Source organism: Crocodylus siamensis, chromosome 1 (genome assembly GCF_052110815.1).
Source record: "Crocodylus siamensis isolate JL-2025a chromosome 1, ASM5211081v1, whole genome shotgun sequence".
In the NCBI taxonomy this organism is placed as follows: Eukaryota; Metazoa; Chordata; order Crocodylia; family Crocodylidae; genus Crocodylus; species Crocodylus siamensis.
This window is the reverse complement of record NC_143395.1, coordinates 421095941-421116262: the sequence shown is the minus strand read 5'-3', so window position 1 is coordinate 421116262 and position 20322 is coordinate 421095941. Positions and strand designations below refer to the sequence as shown.

Sequence of the window (20322 nt, the reverse complement as noted above, 5' to 3'; positions counted from 1 at the left end):
CACTCTAGGGCACTTTTACACAGACCATGAGTCTGCTCCACCATGTTGGAAACCCAGCACGTTGGGGCAGACTTGATTAATTGAGTCTGCTGGAGCAAATAATTAATCTACCTGGAGCTGTATCAGGTGCAGTTGTACAAGCGGTGCAGCACGCATCAGCACTGAGAAAATGGTGGGCAGTGCGGTTTAAACTAAAATACATTTGATGTGCTTTAGTTCAAAGCGCACTGCCACCATTTTCTCAGTGCTGACACGTGCTGCGCCACTTCTACAACTGCCCCCAATGCAGCACAGCGCTGGGCGCTTTTCATTAGTGTGCACTGCTAATTAAAAGCACTCAGGGCTGCATCTGGCACATGTTTAAAAATACCTCTAGGGACTAACTACTTCACATACGTGCTCCTGCAACAGAAGCTTCTTTGCACCACAGGAATTGCTCCATTATTTTTCCATAGTGAAGAAATGAGTGATTGCTAAGAGCTGGCATTTTCCAAGGTGAGCCTCGAGTCTAACAGGTGAGCTGTGAGTCTAACCAGGCTGTGACCCACTGATGCAAGGAGCCCCCTGCCCTGCCTTCTGCCGGAGGTCAGACGACTGTGGCTGACACCCGGTAGCCAAGGGAGAGACGGACCTGAGACGTGGACTCAGGGGCTGCAAGGGGCTCATCGCAGACTGAACTGGAGGCATGACGAGGGACGAGGGGAAGCGCCCAGTGGCAGGAGATGCGGTGGAGAAGGCCTCTAACCAGCAGTGGGGATGGGGTAGGAAGGGGAGGGAAGAGGCCGGGGCTGGGCTGGCTCGGGGAGGAGGGTGACGCCGAGATGACAGGAGCAGGAGCGGGGCTGGCACAGGCCTGGGGGGAGGCTGCGCAGAAGGAAGCTCCTTGCCCGCCCTGGGCCGTGCCGGGTCCAGCGGGGAAGGCTGGGGGAGCGGGTGCTGGGTCACATCTCTGACCGTGTCGGGAGCCCTGGGCAATGGATCTGTGCATGAGAGCAAGCAGCAAACGCCACGAGGAAGCAGGGGTCCTACCTGCCACCAGCCGGTGAACCTGGAGCATGATGAGCAGAGCGATGCAGCCGGGCAGAGAGGGGCTCGCTGAGGGGCTGAGGAAGAAGAAGGAAACCTCCTTTTTCATGGCAGTGTGGCCTGGGAAGCAGAGACAAGCACAAGCGCAGCCTGAGTATGGCCAGGGCTGTGATGCTGGTGCCAGGGCAGCAGGCGGGATGGTGCGAAGGGAAGGGGCTCTCCAGAGGCACCCGCCTGGGCAGTGCCACGCAGCAGCAAGGCGCACCCCACAGCAGGAGCCGGCAGGTACGAGCATCTGCGCCCCGAGCTACCCCGCCTGGGACAAGGGCCCTGCTCTGGGCTGCGGGTGGGAACCAGATGTCGTGGGTGGACGCATATGGAAAAGGGCTCTGCAGAGCCATTACCACAGGTCACACTGCCGGGAGTTAAGATGGCAGCGACGGACGGCTTGGGGAAGGGCCTGTTTGCTGGGATAGCCCTGATCACCCAGCAGGGAGGGATCTGGTCTCAGGATGCCCCTCCTCAGCCTCCCTTCTCCCCCGCGGGTATCTCAGGGCAGGGCCGGGCTTCTGGATGCACAAGACCCTGGCACGCGCTGGGGGACATCATGCAGGCAGTGGTGGCCACTACGGCTGTGCAAAATTTCCCACGGCTGTTTTGTTTCGACACTGTTTCGACTCTTTCCGAGGTCAACACAGCAATATCCAAACAAGAGAAAGGGCTGTGAAACAGCCTCAAAGCAACACGAGGCTAGTCAAAATGTTTCGACCATAGCGCTGGGGAAACGAACTCAGCCCAGCTGAGCCGACCTCCCATCCCCGGTGTTAGACCGAACCATCGAAATTCAAGGCAAACGAGAACGGTGCCGTGTCGCACAGCCCTGGTGGGCACCACCGTTACACTGACGTGCCACTGGTTACACCCAGACCTCCCCTGAGTGCTGCGCCGATCCCTGCGACACCCGTGTCTCTGCCTCCGACCCACCACCGCCCCTTACCTCGCACCCAGACACACGTGCCAGACCCAGCCAGAGCCCCTGCCCCTCGTGGCACGCATGCGCGGGCTGCACACACTAGTGTAGGGAAACAGGCAGGGGCACCTCGCACACCCACAGCCAGCCGGGCTGGGCTCAGGGGTGAGCAGCCAGGGCCATCGCCCGGGGACCCTCTAGGCTAAGTCTGTGCCAGTCCCACAGCCCTGGGACGGTGCAGGGGACCCTGTCACACGTGTGTCCGGGGTCTGACTTGTGAGCAGTGTCTGCCTGCCCCAGTGTCTGCCTGCCCCATGCTGACAGGTCCCACGAGTGGTCCGTGGGTCCATGTGTGAATATCTCAGCATGAGCGTGGACCCCCTCCCCAGACCCCCACCCCTACCTGCTGAGTGCTGGATCAGCGCGGCTGGGCCGTGTCCTCTTCTCCGGTGCTGGGCCTGTGGGCTCCTTCCCAGGGCTGTTGCCCAGCAAGACCATGAGGGCTACCCCAGTCCAGACAGGAGGTCCTGGCCCAGAGGCTTCGGGGAAGGCACCCCTCACCGTCCTTTGTTCATTTAATGCATTTCAGGATCGCTGGGCACCCGCCTTCCTGCCGCTCCCAGCAGCTGCAAAACTGAAAGTAAAACGGGTTATGGCAATGACTGCGGAAGGGGCCTGCCGACACACCCACACACTACAGTAACTGAGCAGAAATGAAAATCCCTTAAAGAAGTTGTGGCACCCGCAGTTCAGGGACTGCTCTGCACAGGTCCTGGCGCCGGCCTGCCCTAGGACCTGCGAGTCGCCCTCCAGACGATGCCAGCGACCAAGGCCCCTGTCCCTGGGGAAGCCAGCGCTCCCTGCACCTCCAAAGTGCAAAGGCCTGTGTGTGCCACACCGCACCAGGTCACTGCTCTTCACTGTAGTGATGTGGAGATGAAAGAGTAGTATATAAAGAATTCAAAGGCCACCCCTAATAATTCCATTGATTTGATTCATTTAGTTGATTTCCAGCTACAAAGTCATAAAAAGCAGGCAAAAATGAAAACAACAGCACGGTTCCCTGAGCAATACTGAGAGCTTATCCTGGGGTGGGCAATTATTTGGGCCCCGGGGCCACATAGGGAGCTGTGATGAGGTGTTGCAGGCTGGGTCAGCACCACCCCCCGCTGCAACAACTCACCACAAACCTCCCTCTGGGGCTGGGTGTGCGAGGAGCAGTGCTCGGAGAGGGACAGGCATGATCTGCTCCCTGCTCGCCCTGCCCTGTGCTGGGGTGTGCAGTGGGGGTGTGTGGATGACGGACTGTCCTGGGAGCCAGCCTGGGGGTGGGTATGGGGGAGCTGCATTGGGGTATTGTTGGGCTTCCAGGACCAGTGCAAAAAAAACAGGAAAAAAAGAAAGAAAAGGGCTCGCTGTGTTGGCAGCTCCCTCTGCAGCGCTGCACATGGCCGTGCCGTGCTCCCACCCACACCCGATAGCCCGGGCCCAGCCCGCCCCAGCCGGTCCAGCGCAGGCTCTGGAGGGGCCGTTCCCAGCACGGCTCCAGTTGCCTGGGCTCACACGGTCACTCTTCTGCTGCCCTTGCCGCCAGCTGCTGCTCCGGCTCCTGCCGCCCCACTCCGGGCGGGGGAAGCTTCACCCCTGGCTCCTGCCCCTGCCTGCAGCTCTGGATCCAGCTCCCAGCCACTTGCACCCACTGCGCGGGCGGCAGGTGCTGCTCCTCTGTGCACACATGAGCAGTCACTGCCCAGCACTGCAGTGCCAGGGGACCCCAGCTCCTGCATTACTGTCGCACCCCTGTCCCCGGCTCTTCCTGCTGCACCATCTGGGCTCCTTGCTAGCAGGTGCCAGAGCCCAGGAAGGGCAGGGGCCTCGCGTGCTTGTGATTTCAGGCTACTGCAGGGCCCATTGCTGGGGTGCAGGGCTCAGAGCAGTTATCCCGGGCCCGGAGCACCAAGCAAGGGGTTGGCCTGAAGGCATCTCCTGTCTCTGCTTCTCTTTGGGGGTCGCCTCAGCCCAAGGAGGGCTGAGCTGGGGCACATGCTGGGAGGGCGGCAGCAGTGGTGCAAGGGACTCAGAGGAGGTAGGTGTTAAGTTCCTGACTTAGCAAAGAGTACTGAGACTTCCTTTTCTGCAGGCCCAAAACCTCAGGCTGTTTTATTCAGGAACAAACAACACTGAATAGGGGAAATGAAAGTAACTCTGGAGCAATGGAGGGGGGAGTTCTGGTCTCAGGCTCCATCCCATAATAATAAGGACCAACACTTCACCCCGAGGATTGCCCAATTCCTACAGTGGGAGAGGAGGAGGTGGGGCAGGGAGAGCTGGACTGGTGCAGGGCGGGTGACGCACGGCGCTGGGGTGGGGGTGCGCGCCCCAAGGGGGGAGCCGGGCTCTCTGCGCCATGGCCGGGGTGTCGGTGGAGGGCGGCTGGGATCCAGACCGCTGCGGGTGATGCTGCAGTGAGACACAAGCTGACAAGGGAAAGCGCCAGGTCACATTTTCCTGTGAATGGGAGAAACTCCAGCCGTGTCCGTCTCCTTTCACTGCTGCCAAGTCCCACCAGGAAAGTGGCACTGCCTTGACAAACAACCAAACCAAGGCCAGCCCTTTTCAAAGAGAGGGCCCGGGGCCGTGCTTAGACAAATACCATGTTTTTTTACTAGTTCTTGTTTTGCTGCATATAATATTAAATTGCACATTTCAAATATTAAAATAAATTTGTGTGTACTAACAGCTGGGCTGAGCCGGGAGGTCCTGCATTTCCCTCTGCCCCTCAGCCGCGTCCAGCACCCGCCGCCCCCATTCCCGTCTCTGTCCCCTGCGTTGCAGGGCCGGGGTGTGGAGCGGTTTCTCTCCCCCTCAGCCTCCAAGGCAGCAGCTGGCCGTGCATCACCCCTCCTGCCCCTGCCCAGCGGTAGCTGCCATGGACCCGCAGGGACAATCTCCAGCACAGGCTGTGATGGGGGCACAGGCGGGTGAGCCCTGGCCCTGGAGGGGCTGCGACAGGGGCTCTGCCCGGGGGGATTCACCAGAGGGAGGAGAGGAGTCTCCCTCCAGCCTGGTGCTTTCCTTGAAGGAGGTGCCCAGGGCGTGGGCTCAGGTTGCCAGCCCAGTCCTGTACCTGGGGGCCGACATGGCCAAGTGCCCAGCCCTGCCCAGGGCCCAGTGGGCACCGAGTGTGGTGGGAAAAGGGGCGGTGAGGGCAGAAGCCAGCAGAGATGCAGTGACTCTGTCTCATCACAGGCTCAAAGCCCATGTGTGGGGCACCACGGGGGTGGGAGAAGTGGCTGCAGGGAGCACAGCTCTCCCGGGAAGGGGCCTGGGGTCACCGATACGGGGTCAGGGTCACTCACCTGCGCGTCCTCAGACTCTTCCAATCCTGCAATCAAGAGCAGAGGTGAGGATTCACACCGCAGAGACACCGCAGCAGGACCCAGCGCAGACACGGGCCAGCCCTGCGGTCCCCAATGGTCGAACCCCTGGGGCTGCCTGGAGCTGGGGCAAGGGGGAGTCCAGGCTGCAGCGTCTACACCCAGGTCCCTGCAGCAGCCGGGGGAGAATTGAAACCCCCACCCATGACTCGGGGGGACCCAGAGGGAAGGTCCCTCAGCAGCACCAATCCTGCCCCATTGGCCTGGCCCAGAGGAGGGGGCCGTGGTCCTTTCTGGGTGAGATGCCGGGGGAGGCGTCACCGTGGAGCCGTCACTGCTCCGTGCCCTGGCGCCTGGGTCCTCAGTTCTCAGCCCTCCCTTCCCGGCAGCCCAGACTTGCCCCTCTGCGTGTCCCCACCGTCGTTATCTCACACACACACATGCCTGCCCTGGCTTCACTCGTGAGGACAGGAATTTTACACCACCCCGAATCTCCCTGTGATCCACCTCTTGCATCGAGGTGGAAAACAGATATTTCAGCGATTCCTCTACCGCTGGGTCCAAGGACTGGCGTTCAGGCCTCGAACAGAAGTAAATGGTACCACTGTCACTCCAGTGATGTAGCAGACCTGTGCGTGGTCTCTGTGGACTGAGATATGGGGCCATGGGTCCTCACGGCCATGTGGAGGGTACTGCCTGGAAATCTGGAGTATTGCTGTAGAAAACAAAGGAATGAGAGGAGTCTCGGCTGGGAGGTAGCGAGGGAGGAGCTGTGGGGCAACAGGGCCCTCAGGAGTCCAGGACTTAGGGGACATTGTCTGGTCTCCCAGCGGGGCGGGGCAGTGCCTGCCCTGGAGAGCTTCAGCAGGGACTGGACGCACACCTCGCTGGGTGACTTGATCCCCGCGGTCTTTCCTGCCCCGAGCAGGGGGCTGGACCCGATGATCTCGCACGGTCCCTTCCAGCCCTACATGTCTGGAGAGAGAGAGAGAGAGATGCAGGGGGATGTAAAAGACATGTGAATGTGTAAGAGACACACTGGGGGTGTATGAGAGATACTTGTGTCGTGTGTGTGTACCTCATGGAATTGGTCAGTGTGTCGTGTGTGTTGGTTGCAGAGATGACCTGTGTTAAACTACATCAATCTGGGCCTCTAACTGGACTAAGAAAAAACAGGGAAGAAAAAAGTGGTCTTGCTTCGTATTTTAAAACGTATTAAGAGAAGAAACACTCTTCTGCTTACTATGACTCCATGCACAGTTCTTGTGGAAGAAATGTTCTTCCTTTCCTAAAAGCAAAAAGGTGATAACAGTTTTCAAAACAAAACGTGTTGCTGAGCAAGCAACTGTTATGATTTACCCCCGACTTTCCTTTCAAGGATGTCTGGTTTAAATCATGTCTATTTTCACAATACAAAGTATAAAAAGGTACTTTCACTTGTAGAGGGGGAGTTCTGTTAGCCCTCCTCCCTACGATCACATGGTATAGTCGCCACTAAACTCAGACCGAGTCTGTGAATGCTAATACCAACCACAACGCAGAGTTTGATCTCTTCCACGCCTGTGTTCAGTGTTTGCACAGAAATACCCGGTCCTGCTGTTCCTGCCGCACACGGACCAGGCAACAAGCTCCCGGTTTGCGGCTCTGAGAGTCCCGCAGAAACGGCACATGCTCTCAGTGCCCCGTGACTCGAGTGGCTCGACGTTCATACATGCAACGAAAGTGTCTAGAGCACACGCACAGACCCCGAGACCTTTGGCTTCTCTGGGAGGGGAGAGGCCGGGGGGTGAGAGGACGGGGCGGGGGGCCCGGCCCCCTGGTTTTTCTGCAGGGAGGGGCTGGGGGGAGAGCAGCGGGGCTGGGTGGCCGGATGCCTGGGTTGTCTTGGGGGCGCTGGGTGCAGGAGAGAGCAGGCAGGTTGGGGTCTTGATGCCTGGGTTCTGTATAGGGGAGGGGGCTGGGGGCTGGGATGCCTGGGTTCGCTGGCAGGGGAGGGGGCTGGCGGCGAGAGCAGAGACCAAGCTCAGCCCTCAGGCCCCCACTGCGCATGAGTCTGGTCCTGGGTCCAGCACAAAATAAGGCAATGCTCTCCCATGGGGCTAGCGCTCCTTCCATGGGGCTGGTCAAGGGCCCTAGGGCCCACCGCACCAAGGCCCCCCCTCGCACTTCTTGCAGCCCCAGCAGAGCCCACGCAGTTGCCAGCTCCCGCAGGCAACCCAGGCTCGACCGCAGCTACAGCCCCCGCTCTCCCCAAGACAAAGCGTAAGGTGTTTGTTGTGGGAGACCCCATCCTGTGGGCACTGAGGGGGCAATCTGCTGCCCCGACCCCTTAGCCCGGGAAGTCTGCTGCTTCCCGGGGGCCCGCATCCGAGACATTGCGGAGAGGATCCCGCAGCTTCTCCGGCCCACAGACCACTACCCCATGCTCCTTATTCACGTGGGCACCAATGACATGGCTCGGAGCACCCCCAGCCAGGTCATGAGGCGCTACAGGGAGTTGGGAACGGGGCTTAGGGGTCTGGGAGCTCAGGTGGTGTTTTTGTCGCTCCTCCCAGTCTCGAGCTATGGGCTGAGGAGGGAGAGGAGGATCCATGCTGGTGTCGCCGGGAAGGCTTTGGCTTCCACGACCACAGCCCGCTCTTTGGCGAGAGAGGAAGCGAGCTGCTGGGAAGAGATGGCCTCCACCTCTCTCCCCTGGGGAGGAGGCTCTTCTCAGCCAGGCTGGCTGACCTGCTCCACCGGGCTTTAAACTAAACCCGCTGGGGGACGGGGGGACTACTGCCCCTGCTGGCCTGCTGAACGGCCCTTGCAAAGCCAGCGGACCAAGGCACTCAAGGGAGCCCACCCCTGCCCCAGCCCTGGCACAATCTGTGGGCAAGGCAAGAGCCCCCAAGGGCACACTTGCCTGCCTGTACACTAATGCCAGGAGCCTGGGCAACAAGCAGGACGAGCTCGTCCTCCTGCTCAGTGCAAAGAATTATGACATCGTTGGAATAACGGAGACCTGGTGGGACTCCACCCATGACTGGACCACGGGGATAGAGGGCTATACCCTATACAGGAGGGATCGTGTCAACAAAAGGGGCGGGGGTGTAGCTTTCGATGTGAAGGAAAGCTACATGTCCCTGCAAGCTGATGTTGGCGACCGGCATGGACAGCTAGAGACCCTCTGGGTAAAAATTCGTGGGAAAAATGGCACAGGAGACACAACGGTGGGAGTCTACTACAGACCTCCCACTCAAAGTCCCGAGCTTGACCAGGAGTTCGCCCGGGAACTGACTGAGGCCACTTGCTCCAGGACCTTGGTTGTCATGGGTGACTTCAGTTACCCGGACATCTCGTGGGAGGATCACTCAGCAAAATCCGAGCGCCCGCAAAGCTTTCTCTCGTGCGTGGATGACCTCTATCTGACTCAAGAAGTCTATGGGCCAACGAGAGGCAAAGCGCTGCTCGACCTGGTACTGGCTACGGGGGACGACCTAATCGGCGACCTAGTGACCGATGGGAAGCTGGGTGACAGCGACCATGAGCTGATCACCTTCACCATCCGCCATAAAGCTGGCAAGTCAGTCAGCAACACAGAAGTCCTTGACTTCAGAAAAGCCGACTTTGACAAGCTCAAGAGGCTAGTCGGTCAGGCCCTCAGGGACCATGACCCCAGGGAGATGGGAGTTCAAGAAGAGTGGTTGCTTCTCAAGGAAGCGATCCTCAATGCACAAGCTAAATCTATTCCAACACGGAGGAAAGGCAGCAAGGAGGCACAGCAGCCCCCCTGGCTCTCCAGAGACCTAGCAGACCTACTGTGGCTAAAAAGGAAAGCCTACAAAGGATGGAGGACGGGATTCACCTCCAAGGAGGATTACTCCACGCTGGTCCGGTCCTGCAGGGAGCAAACCAGGAAAGCCAAGGCTGCAACTGAACTCCAACTAGCTTCAAGCATCAAGGACAACAAAAAGTCCTTTTTCAGATATGTGGGGAGCCGGAGGAAAAGCAAGGGCAATGTTGGACCCCTGCTAAACCAGATGGGGCAACTGACAGCTGACGCCCAGGAAAAAGCCAACCTATTAAATAGGTACTTTGCATCAGTCTTTATCAGTCCCATGGGATGCCCATGCCTGCTATGGGACAGGGAGATCCAGGTGATGGGGATCCCCTACCCTCCATCAATGCTGACCTCGTGAAGGAACACCTTGAGAAGCTGGATACCTTCAAGTCAGCTGGCCATGACATCCTGCACCCCAGGGCACTCAAGGAGCTGGCGAGCGTCATAGCCCAGCCCCTGGCATGGGTCTTTGGAAACTCCTGGCGCTCTGGTGTAGTGCCTTCCCGATAACACCAGCGCCGCAGTCTTTGGTTGACTGCGTGGATCCTCCTCTCCCTCCTCAGCCCATAGCCCGAGCCTGGGAGGACTGGCAGGATGGATGAAAACACCACCTGAGCTCCCAGACCCTTTAGCCCCGCTCCCAACTCCCTGTAGCGCCTCCTGACCTGGCTGGGGGTGCTCCAAGCCACGTCATTGGTGCCCCGTGAATAAGGAGCAGAGACTGAAGAGATTCAGGTCCCTCAGCCTCACCTGATAGGGCTGGCCACGGAGGTCCCAACCATATAAGCGGCCTCCTCTGGACCCTCTCCAGGTTCCCCACGTCCCTCCCGAAGCGCGGCGCCCAGGACTGGACACAGGACTCCAGCTGAGGCCTGACCAGCACCGCATGACGGGGAGCAAGACCTCTCTGGACCCGTTAGTGATAGCTCTAACTATAACTATAACTTTATATATATATATATTCAACACTCTATTTAGATGTATATGAATTGCCCTACTTGAACCCACACAGGGAAATAAGAAATCTGGAACAGGTAAAAACAGGTGAGTTCAGATGATCACCAAACACACTTAGACATATGCAGATACATACTGGCAATGGAAGGGAGGAGTCAAGGAGGGCTGGTCAGCAAGAGATATATATATCCTCATCCAGATACTTAACAAATAAATGACAAATGCTTATTAATGATGTCACAGGGTACCAAGGTGCCTGTTCATTTAAATGCAGAAACTGCCTCGGGAGAGGGCCCTACGTGGTGCTCTCCCCTTCCCTGGGGATCTTCAAGAGGAGACTGGACAGGCACCTGGGTGAGGTCTTATGACCCCTCCACCCCCAGTGCTCCTTCCTGCCCATGGCGGGGGTTGGACTTGATGATCTGTCTGGGTCCCTTCACACTCAGTGATTCTGTGATTCATTTTATTCTTCCTTTTTGTATGTTACACTTATATTAATAAATTTTTCCATAGTTAAGTTTTATAACTGTCCTGGCCTGGATCCATAGGGACAGAGGGGAACTGTAAGTTGTCTGCCATTTCACCTACAGCACACCTGTCAGCTAACAATCTCCCTACAATCAGAGGAGGGAGTACTTATCTGAGTACACCCAGGCTACTTTTTGGGGGCTTGCACGGAATGTGTTAGCCGGCAAATTTTATAGTACAGGGTGCTGTGTGTCCCTATAGAGAATCAGAAAAGGAACTATGTCAGATCCTACTAGCCCACAACAGTCAGGGGAGGACGAGGGACATGGACCTTCAGGTCAAAGAGGGGTGACAGCCTCCCCCAGTGTTACCTCTGAATGGGTCGTGGTGTTACAACAGGTCATCAGGTAATTGGCAAATTCCTCTAAGGACCCTGCTGCATACAAAAGACCGAGGAATTTCTCTGGAAACCCTATCTGAGTACTTATCTGAGTGCACCTGGGCTACACAATGAAATTACATTTGCAACATTTGAGGGTGGTGAACATTTGCTTTGACTAGTTACAAACCTCCAGTTTTTTTAACTGCTAATGCTTCCTCAGTTTTTTTTTCTTAAAGTGGCATGTGTTAGGGTTCAATAAACTTGCTTTTACTTTAGGACAACTGTGTCTTAGTCTCCTTGCCTGGTATAAGACCATTATAGGGTCTTATAGGGACAAAACAAATTGGCGGAGAATGCGGGCACTAGGTAATGGGTGTGGGCTGGGGATGTAGGTTTCCCCGTGTTGTTTGGACTGTGGATGTAGATCAGGCAATGTGGCATGGTCATTTTTCATCTGTGAAGTGATGCAGGTCAGATCATGTCATTTTGGGAGATCTAAGACATGCATGTTCAAGGCACGACTGTGGATGTAGGTCATCAGATGATCATGGCTGGAAGTCAACTGTTTAGCCTTGAGACAAGGTCTTTTCCCAGGCAGCTGTGGATGTAGGTTGTCAGGCAACTGTGGATGTAGGAGGTAGGTCATTTACTAGTTCCCAGGGTCTGACCATGGAAGTAGGTCATTTTGGACCTTGGGAAAGGGATACTTGAGACACTTGCAAATTATAGTAGTTAGTCCTTCTTGGTGACTAGGGTCACAAACTCTTGCCAAGAATGACCACCCCAGACCAGTATCCTCCTGCTGGCAGGGACCAGGCACTGGTAGAGAAAAAGGTACCTGTCCTTGGAGTCCAAGTGTCTTTCAGGGACATGATGCCTTAAAGAAGGCTTGTAAAGCATTCAATGTTTTGGTTACTGCCGCCAAACTAAAAGTAACTACGAAGAAAAGAAAACAGGAGCCGTCCAGGTTGCTGGAAAGTTGCAAAGTATTATGTAAGTTTAGTCCAACACCAGAAGCTGGAGCTAAGGACTTTTGTTGTGGAAGAACTAGCAGCTCAAGAAAAAGTTTGATGAATATAGAGCTCAGCTCTGTGGTGTAACGTGAAAGCACTACAGGCTGCTACAGCCTTACGAGGCACAGCAGCAGTAACTCTGCCGAGAAAAGGAACCCACTGTGTGGGTGATGTGGTTAATTTATATCAAGAATGTATGAATCCAAAAGATTGTGCAGCACTTCCTCCTATTGTAAAGGGTAGATCGGTGACACTCAAAGTGTTAAAACTGAAACTGTTCTTCCCCAGAAAAGTGCTGCTTCATAAGAAAAGAAGACAACAGCCAATGGAAATTGTGCAGGGAGCTAAAGATAGTTATAAAATTGGGTAGAAGGCTATAAAGAGGAACCAGGCAGGGAATCAAGGCAAACCCTTGGCTCCCCCATGGAAAGCACTTGTCTGGCACCCCCAATTTAACCCTTGCTCTCATCACACCCATTACATATAACAGCTCAACTTTTCCTGTGAAGGTCTGAATTTAACACAAAGCAGGGTGACACCAAGGCAGACAATGTTAATTGATATGGGTGCCTCATTTTTAATTGTAAGTAATGGCAAAAATAAGAGCCACTTGAATAAATATGGTTTGCACAAATAAATGTGGTTAGCTTATAGCAAGCTGATAATTCAGTTTAATAAAAAGAGCTTATCAGGCATCTGAAATTAAAAATTCCCAGAGCTCAGGATGAGTAAAAGGGGCAAACCACACTTTGAAACTGGCCCTAAGAAAAGTAATAAGCCAACAGGGCACAGACTGAAATATAAACTAGCCTTTGATTTGTAGGGCTTTGTGAAAAACAGCAGTTGCCCATGAAATGATTCCCCTCTCAGCTATGACTGGCAGAAAAAGTTAATGTGTCCAAGCTTTGAAGGTAAAATGTAATCAGGTGGACAGGTATTTTGGGCCACTTGAAAAACCTGTCAAAATAAAGTTGGTGACCTGGTTACGTACCAGACTTACTAGGGAAAAAAAGGTGCATTGTGCTCTACCACGACTGGACTCACCAGCATTGTAAATAAGGCTACTCCTACTGTATATAATATTAAATAAAGTCAAAGGAAAAGAAAATCAAATTAAAATGGGTCACACATCACAATCAATGGCTTGAAAAGGTGGCAAAACCCTAAGAATAATAACCAGGTATTTAGCAAGGTATCTGCCTTGGCAGTTTCTTAATTTTGTTTTGCAGGTTAAAATCCATTTCCTATGCAGTTATTAATACCATCTCGGTGGCACCTGAGCCAAAGCCTCATCCTGCCGTCGTTTGGGAGCAAAGGCACCTACATAGACCCTAATGTCTATGAAATCTATGAAATCTATGAAACTATTTAGGAATCATTTCAGGCCTGAAGAGTCAAACTCCAGACACCCAGTGGGTGGATGTAATTGCAAAATTACCAGCTCCCACCAATGCTCATTCATTAAGGGCTGCTCGTACCCTAACTGTAAACTATCCATACTATCATTTTATATAATCAAGAGTAAAATTGTTAAAGCGCTAGCTTTGATTGAAGGCTATTAATAACTTCCCCATCAAAGTGGGGAGCTCTTTGTTTTATGCTTTTTATAGGACGGCTGATGATCTGCAAGGCCTCAGAACCACCAATAGGATCAACAGCATCTCCCTTACCTAAGCCATGGTTCTTCTATAACAGCAAAAAGTGTCTTGTCTGGTTTGTGTTGTTTAGCTTGTTCTTTAATGTATTTAGTTGCTAAAAGTTTGGATGCATATGAATACCATGTAGCTGTAATAAAAATTACTGGGGATGCACCATATGAAAATTAAACTTGCCTGTGGATCCCAGACCTGGACACTTCTTTCTAAATTGGACTGGAAGGATGTCTTAATCCTGCCATAAAAGGTGGCAGTTTATATGGAAATTCCAGGTAAAAGGCACTATACGTGGCAGAAAGCCACCTTGATTTCTCCCCAAAATCTCTGCCCTGTGACAATGTGAATAAATCTCTGTGCTGTGACCATTTGATTAGGATGAGCCCAGCAGAGGAGACACACCTCAGCCTGTCTCTTTAGGTAACCTGAGCTGGTTGCTGCCTCTGCCTACGGACTGGTATCGGCTACCTGGGTGAGGGGCATCTACTTGGGGAGCTGGCATCTGCCCGGCAACTAGTGATGTATTTCAGATTGGCTGGCCGACAGCCAACCAGAGCTGGCCTCCACTGGACCAGGTGAATGAGGTCACAGGGGCTATATAAGTTAAGACTACCCAGGAGGAGGGGGCAGCAGCCATGTGGGGGACTCAGAGGAGCTTTACCATCTGAAACTGGCTCTCTCCCCCAAAACTCACAAGCTAGAAATGGCCTGCTTCCAAAGGGAAACTTCACCGGCCTTTGGAAGATGCTTGTGAGTAAGCTACTCAAGATCTGGGTAGATATCTAGCTGGCAGTAACTCAGATGTGTGATCAAAAGGCTACCTCAGCCCCACTGTTTGCTCTTTAGGATTTCTAGGATATTGCTCAATCTTGTACCCTATTTTCACCCTACCCCTGTAACCAATAAAGTTCTCCTTTGTGACTGGTGTGGGAGACTTATTGAGGGGTGGGTCTAAATTATGCCTAAGAGGCCCCTTAGGTCTGTGGACTAAGGGAGACTTTCCTTTTTGGCCCCTGACTTGGGGAAGGGCCCCAAGTGCCTGTACTGGGTACTGGGTCAAATACCCATAGGACTGTTAGGCCTGTGTTTCCCCGAGGACCCTGGGCTGAGACAGTCCTTTCTCAGGGTGGTGGCAGCTACATTACCCCCAGGCTAGATGATACATTACAAAAAACATAGTTAAGAGAGAATGCCATTAACTACAATTGATTTTGATCAAACATTACATAGGGACAAGGCATTTTTAATTTGTCTGCCTTGCTACGGACAGTGAACGTGATGGTTTTGTGGTCACTGCCACCCAGGCTACCCTCTATATTCAAGTCAGTCACCAGGTCAACTCCTTTAACTAGGACCAAATCTAGAAGAGCGTTACTTCAGATTGGCCTGTGCACATCCTGAGTGTGGAAGAGCTCTCCGATGCAGGCCAGGAAGGAAAGTGTTCCTCCCAAGAGATATCTGGATAATTGAAGTTGCCCATGACGTCCAAGTCCCATGCACGCATGGCCTCTGTCAGTTCTCAAGAAAACTCTAGATCGAGCTCCTCCCCTGATTTGGTGCTCTGTAGTATACACCTACAGGTAGGTCTCTCCTGCCATACCCCTCGCCCCTGCAGTTTGACCCATGTCCTTGGCTTGTCCCTTGGCCTTGAAGGCATTAAGCAGCCAGGTTTTGAGCAGCAAGGCAAGGGAGGCTGAGATGGAAATTAACCCTCCTGTCACCACCCCAGAGTGCGCATTGAGCTCAGTGGACATGCCTGTCCCATGACAGCCAAACATAGTATTGAGATGAGCCCTACCCATACTCCTCAAGCCCAAAGTGATGTGACGGGGATCCCACTAGCACCCTGCTCCAGGCTTAGGTTTCCAGCCTGCTCAGGGCCCCTGGGCTGCATCTCCCCCTTCCTCCTGGGGCTGACTTTCACGTGGTGAGACTCACAGCTTTAGCAGCAGACTGAGCTCTGCCGCTGCACTACAGACACATCCGCGGTCTTCATGTCAGATTGTGGGCAGGAAACGTCTCTGTGCTGAGCGAAGCGGGGCGAGCTCTGACAGAACAGTGCTGGGACCAGTCTGCAAACTAGCACTGTGCAGCACCATGGCTGGAGCAGGGCTCTGGCCACTCCTAGTTCAGCCCTTCTCAATCTTTCCCAAGTCAAGGCCACCCTTGGAAAATGCTAGCTCTTAGGTGTCATTGCTTTTTTGATGATAGAAATATGAGAGAGCCGTCTTTCTGTGGCAGACTCAGAAAGACCACAGCAGGAGCTGAAGGGCGTTATCACTCTGGACTCCTATGTGGGTTTTTCTTGTGAATGATGTTTTCACACCTACCAGTGCTAACATTGCCCTGGAAAGATCCCACACACCAAATGTGTGGCAGAAGAGGTTTAAAAAATTAGGAGGGCCATATTTCTTCTTTTTTGGAAGTCATCTTAGATTTCTCCCCCCGCCATAAGCAAAGTGGTGGTGGTGAGGGGGAGACAGGCAGGGGCAGGGGAGGTGGCGCAGGCAGCTTCTGTGCCCTCAAACCTGTGCTAAGAGCCAGACTCAGAGATGAAGCACCCACCTTCCCCCATCTCCCTCTGGCTTGTACTCAAATCCAAGACAAGGGTCTTTCTTCCTCATGTTGAATGCTGGGTGGGGGTGGGGAAAGGGTCATCTTGGATTCGAGTAAATACAGTAGATGATCTTGTGTTATTCTGGATCTTAGGAAGAAGCAGAAAGACTCTTTGTCCTCATTAAGCATTTATTGTAACAACTAACTCCTGACTCAAAGCGGTCAACTGACCCCTTCCTGTGGATGAGATCCCTCTTAGTAAGGGAGTTAACCCTTACTACTACATCCCCCTTTCTCAAGGGAAAACTTTATACACAGTTACAAAAGAAACCTAAACAAAACAGAAACATTGGTAAGTCTATTCATTTGGACCCGACTAATTCACAGGTCTAATCTTTTCAGTGAAATTGAGGTCACGTCCAGACCTAGTGTAGTGAAGTTGGTGGAGATGTTCTTAATTCCTGCGGAGAACACCACTAGGTATCTCGACCCAGTATGAACAAGGGGTTTCTGCCCTAGCCTGGGCAGTGCCTTGGCCCCCTGGATCTGGGATCCAAACTTTCTGCTGGGGGGAAAGAGCAGGTGCATGTCTTGAAGCATGCTGAGAGTCATAGTTCTGTCTCTGATGGTCCTTTATCTGTTTGTCTTTCTCATGAAATTCCTGTGGATCAAAAAGTTTTGGAACAAGTCAGTGATCAGACTTGGGAGGACTGTACTGTGTCGATGACTCGTAAGCAACTGAGCTGGACCCCAATGGCACTGAACAAGAGTGCCTTATAGAGATCTTCATTATTCTGGAGCAAATTCTTCACAGTCCACAACACACTTTCTGCTGCTTCATTTCTACAGGGCAAATGTGGACTTCTGGTGACCGGCTGGAAGTCACACTGGGTTGCAACCTGCTTAAACCTGGCTCCAGAACATTGTGGGCCATTATCAGTTCTTCAAACTGAAGGTATGCCATGGCAACAAATATCCTCTTAGATGCCATTATCACTCCCTCTGCTGTGGTGCCCTGTCACTGTACCATCTCCAAGTAATGGGAATAATTATCAGTAGCAATGAGGTAAACAGACCCCTTCCAGATGAAGACATCAGTTCCCAATATCTGCCACAGATGATCTGGTAAAGCAGTTGCAAGGCATGGCTCCACATGGACTGGTCGGTGTTGAGCACAAACCTTACAACTAACCGCTCACTTCTGTATGTCATCAGAGATGGAGAGCCACCAAACTGTCTGGTGAGCCCTGGCTTGCCGTTTTGCAATGCCCTGGTGAGCTTCATGAATCTTCTCTAGGATTTCTTGGCATAGTGCTGAAGGTATCAGTACTCCGCTGTGGAACACGATTAAGTCTCTGACAACGTGGAGATTGAGTCTCTCTGGTTGGTACTTTGCTAGTTCACAGTCTTGGAATCTTACTTGAGGCCATCCTTCCCAGCAGCATTTCTTTATATACTGGCCAGAGGAATCAGCTTCTTGAGCTTCCAGACTTCTCATTTGTAGCGAAGCAGATATGGGCATGCCATCCGCAATAGCGTCCACGTAAACAGCAATATCTCGCTCCTGGCAGAGTTCCTCTGGAGCCAGTGGAGTTTGTAACTGTGCCCTAGAAAGAGTGTCAGGGTGTCTGTAACTCTTGTCCTGGGATATGTACTATTTGTGGGTGAATTTCAGCATTGTGAGGTGAAATCTGGGTTTTTAGTGGTTGTTCACCGAGAGGTTTGTCTCCTAACAGAGACACAAGTGGCTTGTGATTAGTTTGTAAAGTAAAAGGCAGCCCACAGGGAAAGACCTGAATCACTCACATGTCCATGTAATTGCTAGCGCTTCTTTTTCTATTTGTGCATCTCGAGTTTCAGGTGGAGAAAGTGCCCTTGACACAAAAGCAATAGGGGCCCACTGGCCCGCTTCCTGACGTTGTTGTAACGCTCCTCTAATCTTGTATGATGAAGCATCTGCTGCAATAAGGGTTTCTCATGTTGGAGCATATTGGGCCAGTATCAGGGATGAACCAAGTATAGATTTGATCTCATTGAAGGCTGACTGCTCTAGTGGTCCCCAGAGCTTTTGTCACTTAAGAGGTCTCTTAAAGGCTTTGTTATTGTTTCCAAGTTTGGTACAAAATGGCCTAAGTATGCAGTTGTGTCTGAAAATCTGTGTAATTCAGGGACATCTTTGGGTTCTGGGAACTCCTTGATGGCTACAACTTTTGATGGATCTGGTTGGATTCAGTGTGGTATAATCTAATGCCCCACAAATACTAGCTGTGAAGTAGCAAAGGTGCACTTTTCATTAAGTGTAACTCCCGCTTCTTGGAGTTTTCTGAGTGTTGCATCTATTCTTTTATCACGCAGTGTGTTGGTGGTCCCAAAAATCAAAATATCATTGGCATGGCAAAGAACATCTTCTAGGCCATCCAATACCATGGACAAGAAAGGCCATCCTTTAGTGTCCGAGTCCCCAAGACCTGGAACAGATTCCCTCCAGAGGTGGTGCAAGCACCTACTCTGGACACTTAAAAAAAACATTTTGACACTAATCTTGCTGGGATCCTTTGACCCTAGCTGACTTCCTGCCCTTGGGGCAGGGAGCTGGACCCGATGATCTTATGAGGTCCCTTCCAGCCCCAATGTTTATGAAATATCTGTGACATCCAAAATTGAAAGAATTTGGGGGCTGATGAGATCCCAGAAGGGAACTGTTTAAACTGGCAGTGTCCAAATGGAGTAATAGATGTTGTTAGCGTGGACAATTTTGCACCTAGAGGAATCTGCCAGAATCCTGCCTGAGCATCCTATTAGGTGAAAACTTTGGCTCCTGCAAGTTGAACCAAGGCATGTTCCATGGACAGAAGAATGGGTCTTTCTTTGCACACGTACCTGTTCAGCTGTGTAAGATCAACACGTATCCTAATCTTTCCATTGGCTGTTGGCACAACCACCATCCCAGAACACCAAGGAGTAGGCTTTTCAATCTTTGTAATTACTCCTATTTGCTCCGTGCATGTTAGCTCTTCTTTGACTTTGTCCATTAGTGGCAAAGGTACTCGTCTTCGAGTAGTTAGTGCACATGGAATGGTATCAGCTTTTAGGTGTATCTGACATTCACCTGACCTTTGTCCCAGACCAGAAAAGACCAGTGGGTATTTGGTTCTGTAGTACTGCTCCAAGGATTTCTGGTCCGCTATTCCATCTAATCAATGGCAAGTTACAGTGCCTGTATAGCCGGTCAGCCAAGTAAAGGCACAGCAAGATTACCGATCACATAGACTTCCTGGTCTATACAACGCTGCTTCAGTATCATCTTTGCATTAAAAGATCCCAGTACTTTGAGGGTAGTGTTGTCTGGTCCCCATGACTGTTTAGTAGGGACAAGGAGACTCCCTGTGGCAGAAAGCCACCTTGGTTTCTCCCCAAAATCTCTGCCCTGTGACTCTGTGATTAGAGGGGCCAGCACGGAGGAGTCACACCTCAGCCTGTCTCTTTAGGGAACCTGAGCTGGCTGCAGTCCTGAGGGAGGGGGAACCTGCTCCCTCTGCCTACGGGACTGGCATCAGCCACCTGGGTGAGGGGCATCTACCTGGGGAGCTGGAATCTGCCCGGTAACAGGTGATGTATTTCAAATTGGTTGGCTGACAGCCAAGTGGGGCTGACCTCCACTGGCCCAGGTGACTGAGGTCGCAGGGGCTGTATAAGTTGCGGTGGGGGAAGGAGGCTCTCTTCTCTCTTCAGCCATGAGGTGAAGCAGCAGCCAAGCCGGGGAGACAGAGGGGCCTTGCCATCGGGACCTAGCTCTCTCTCTCACCCCAGACTCCAGAGGGGAAATGGAAGAACTCTGGAAGATGCGTGTGAGTAAGCTACTCAGTCGGATTAGATATCTAGCTGGCAGTAACACAGATGCGTGATCAAAAGGCTACCTCAGCCACACTGTTTGCTCTCTAGGATTTCTAAGATATTGCTCAACCCTGTACCCTAGTTTCCCCTACCCCCAGTAATCAATAAAGTTCTCCTTTTTGACTGGTGTGGGAGACTTATTGAGGGGTGGGTCTAAATTATGCCAGAGAGTCCCCTTAGGTCTGCGGACTAAGGGAGACTTTA

General features: G+C 52.7%; 1 protein-coding gene across 2 annotated transcripts in view; it reads right to left on the bottom strand.

Annotated features, from left to right (window-relative positions):
- Positions 1–20322, bottom strand: part of LOC149875568 (butyrophilin subfamily 1 member A1-like) — a 232924-nt gene that overhangs the window by 119364 nt on the left and 93238 nt on the right. Inside the window, exon 1 of one of the 2 annotated variants that reach the window (XM_090030952.1) lies at positions 5356–5509. The exons of the other annotated variant lie outside the window; for it this stretch is intronic. The gene's annotated coding sequence lies outside the window, so the exon portion shown is untranslated. Of the gene's footprint in view, positions 1–5355; positions 5510–20322 lie in introns of those variants that run through there. 2 annotated transcript variants of the gene reach the window in all.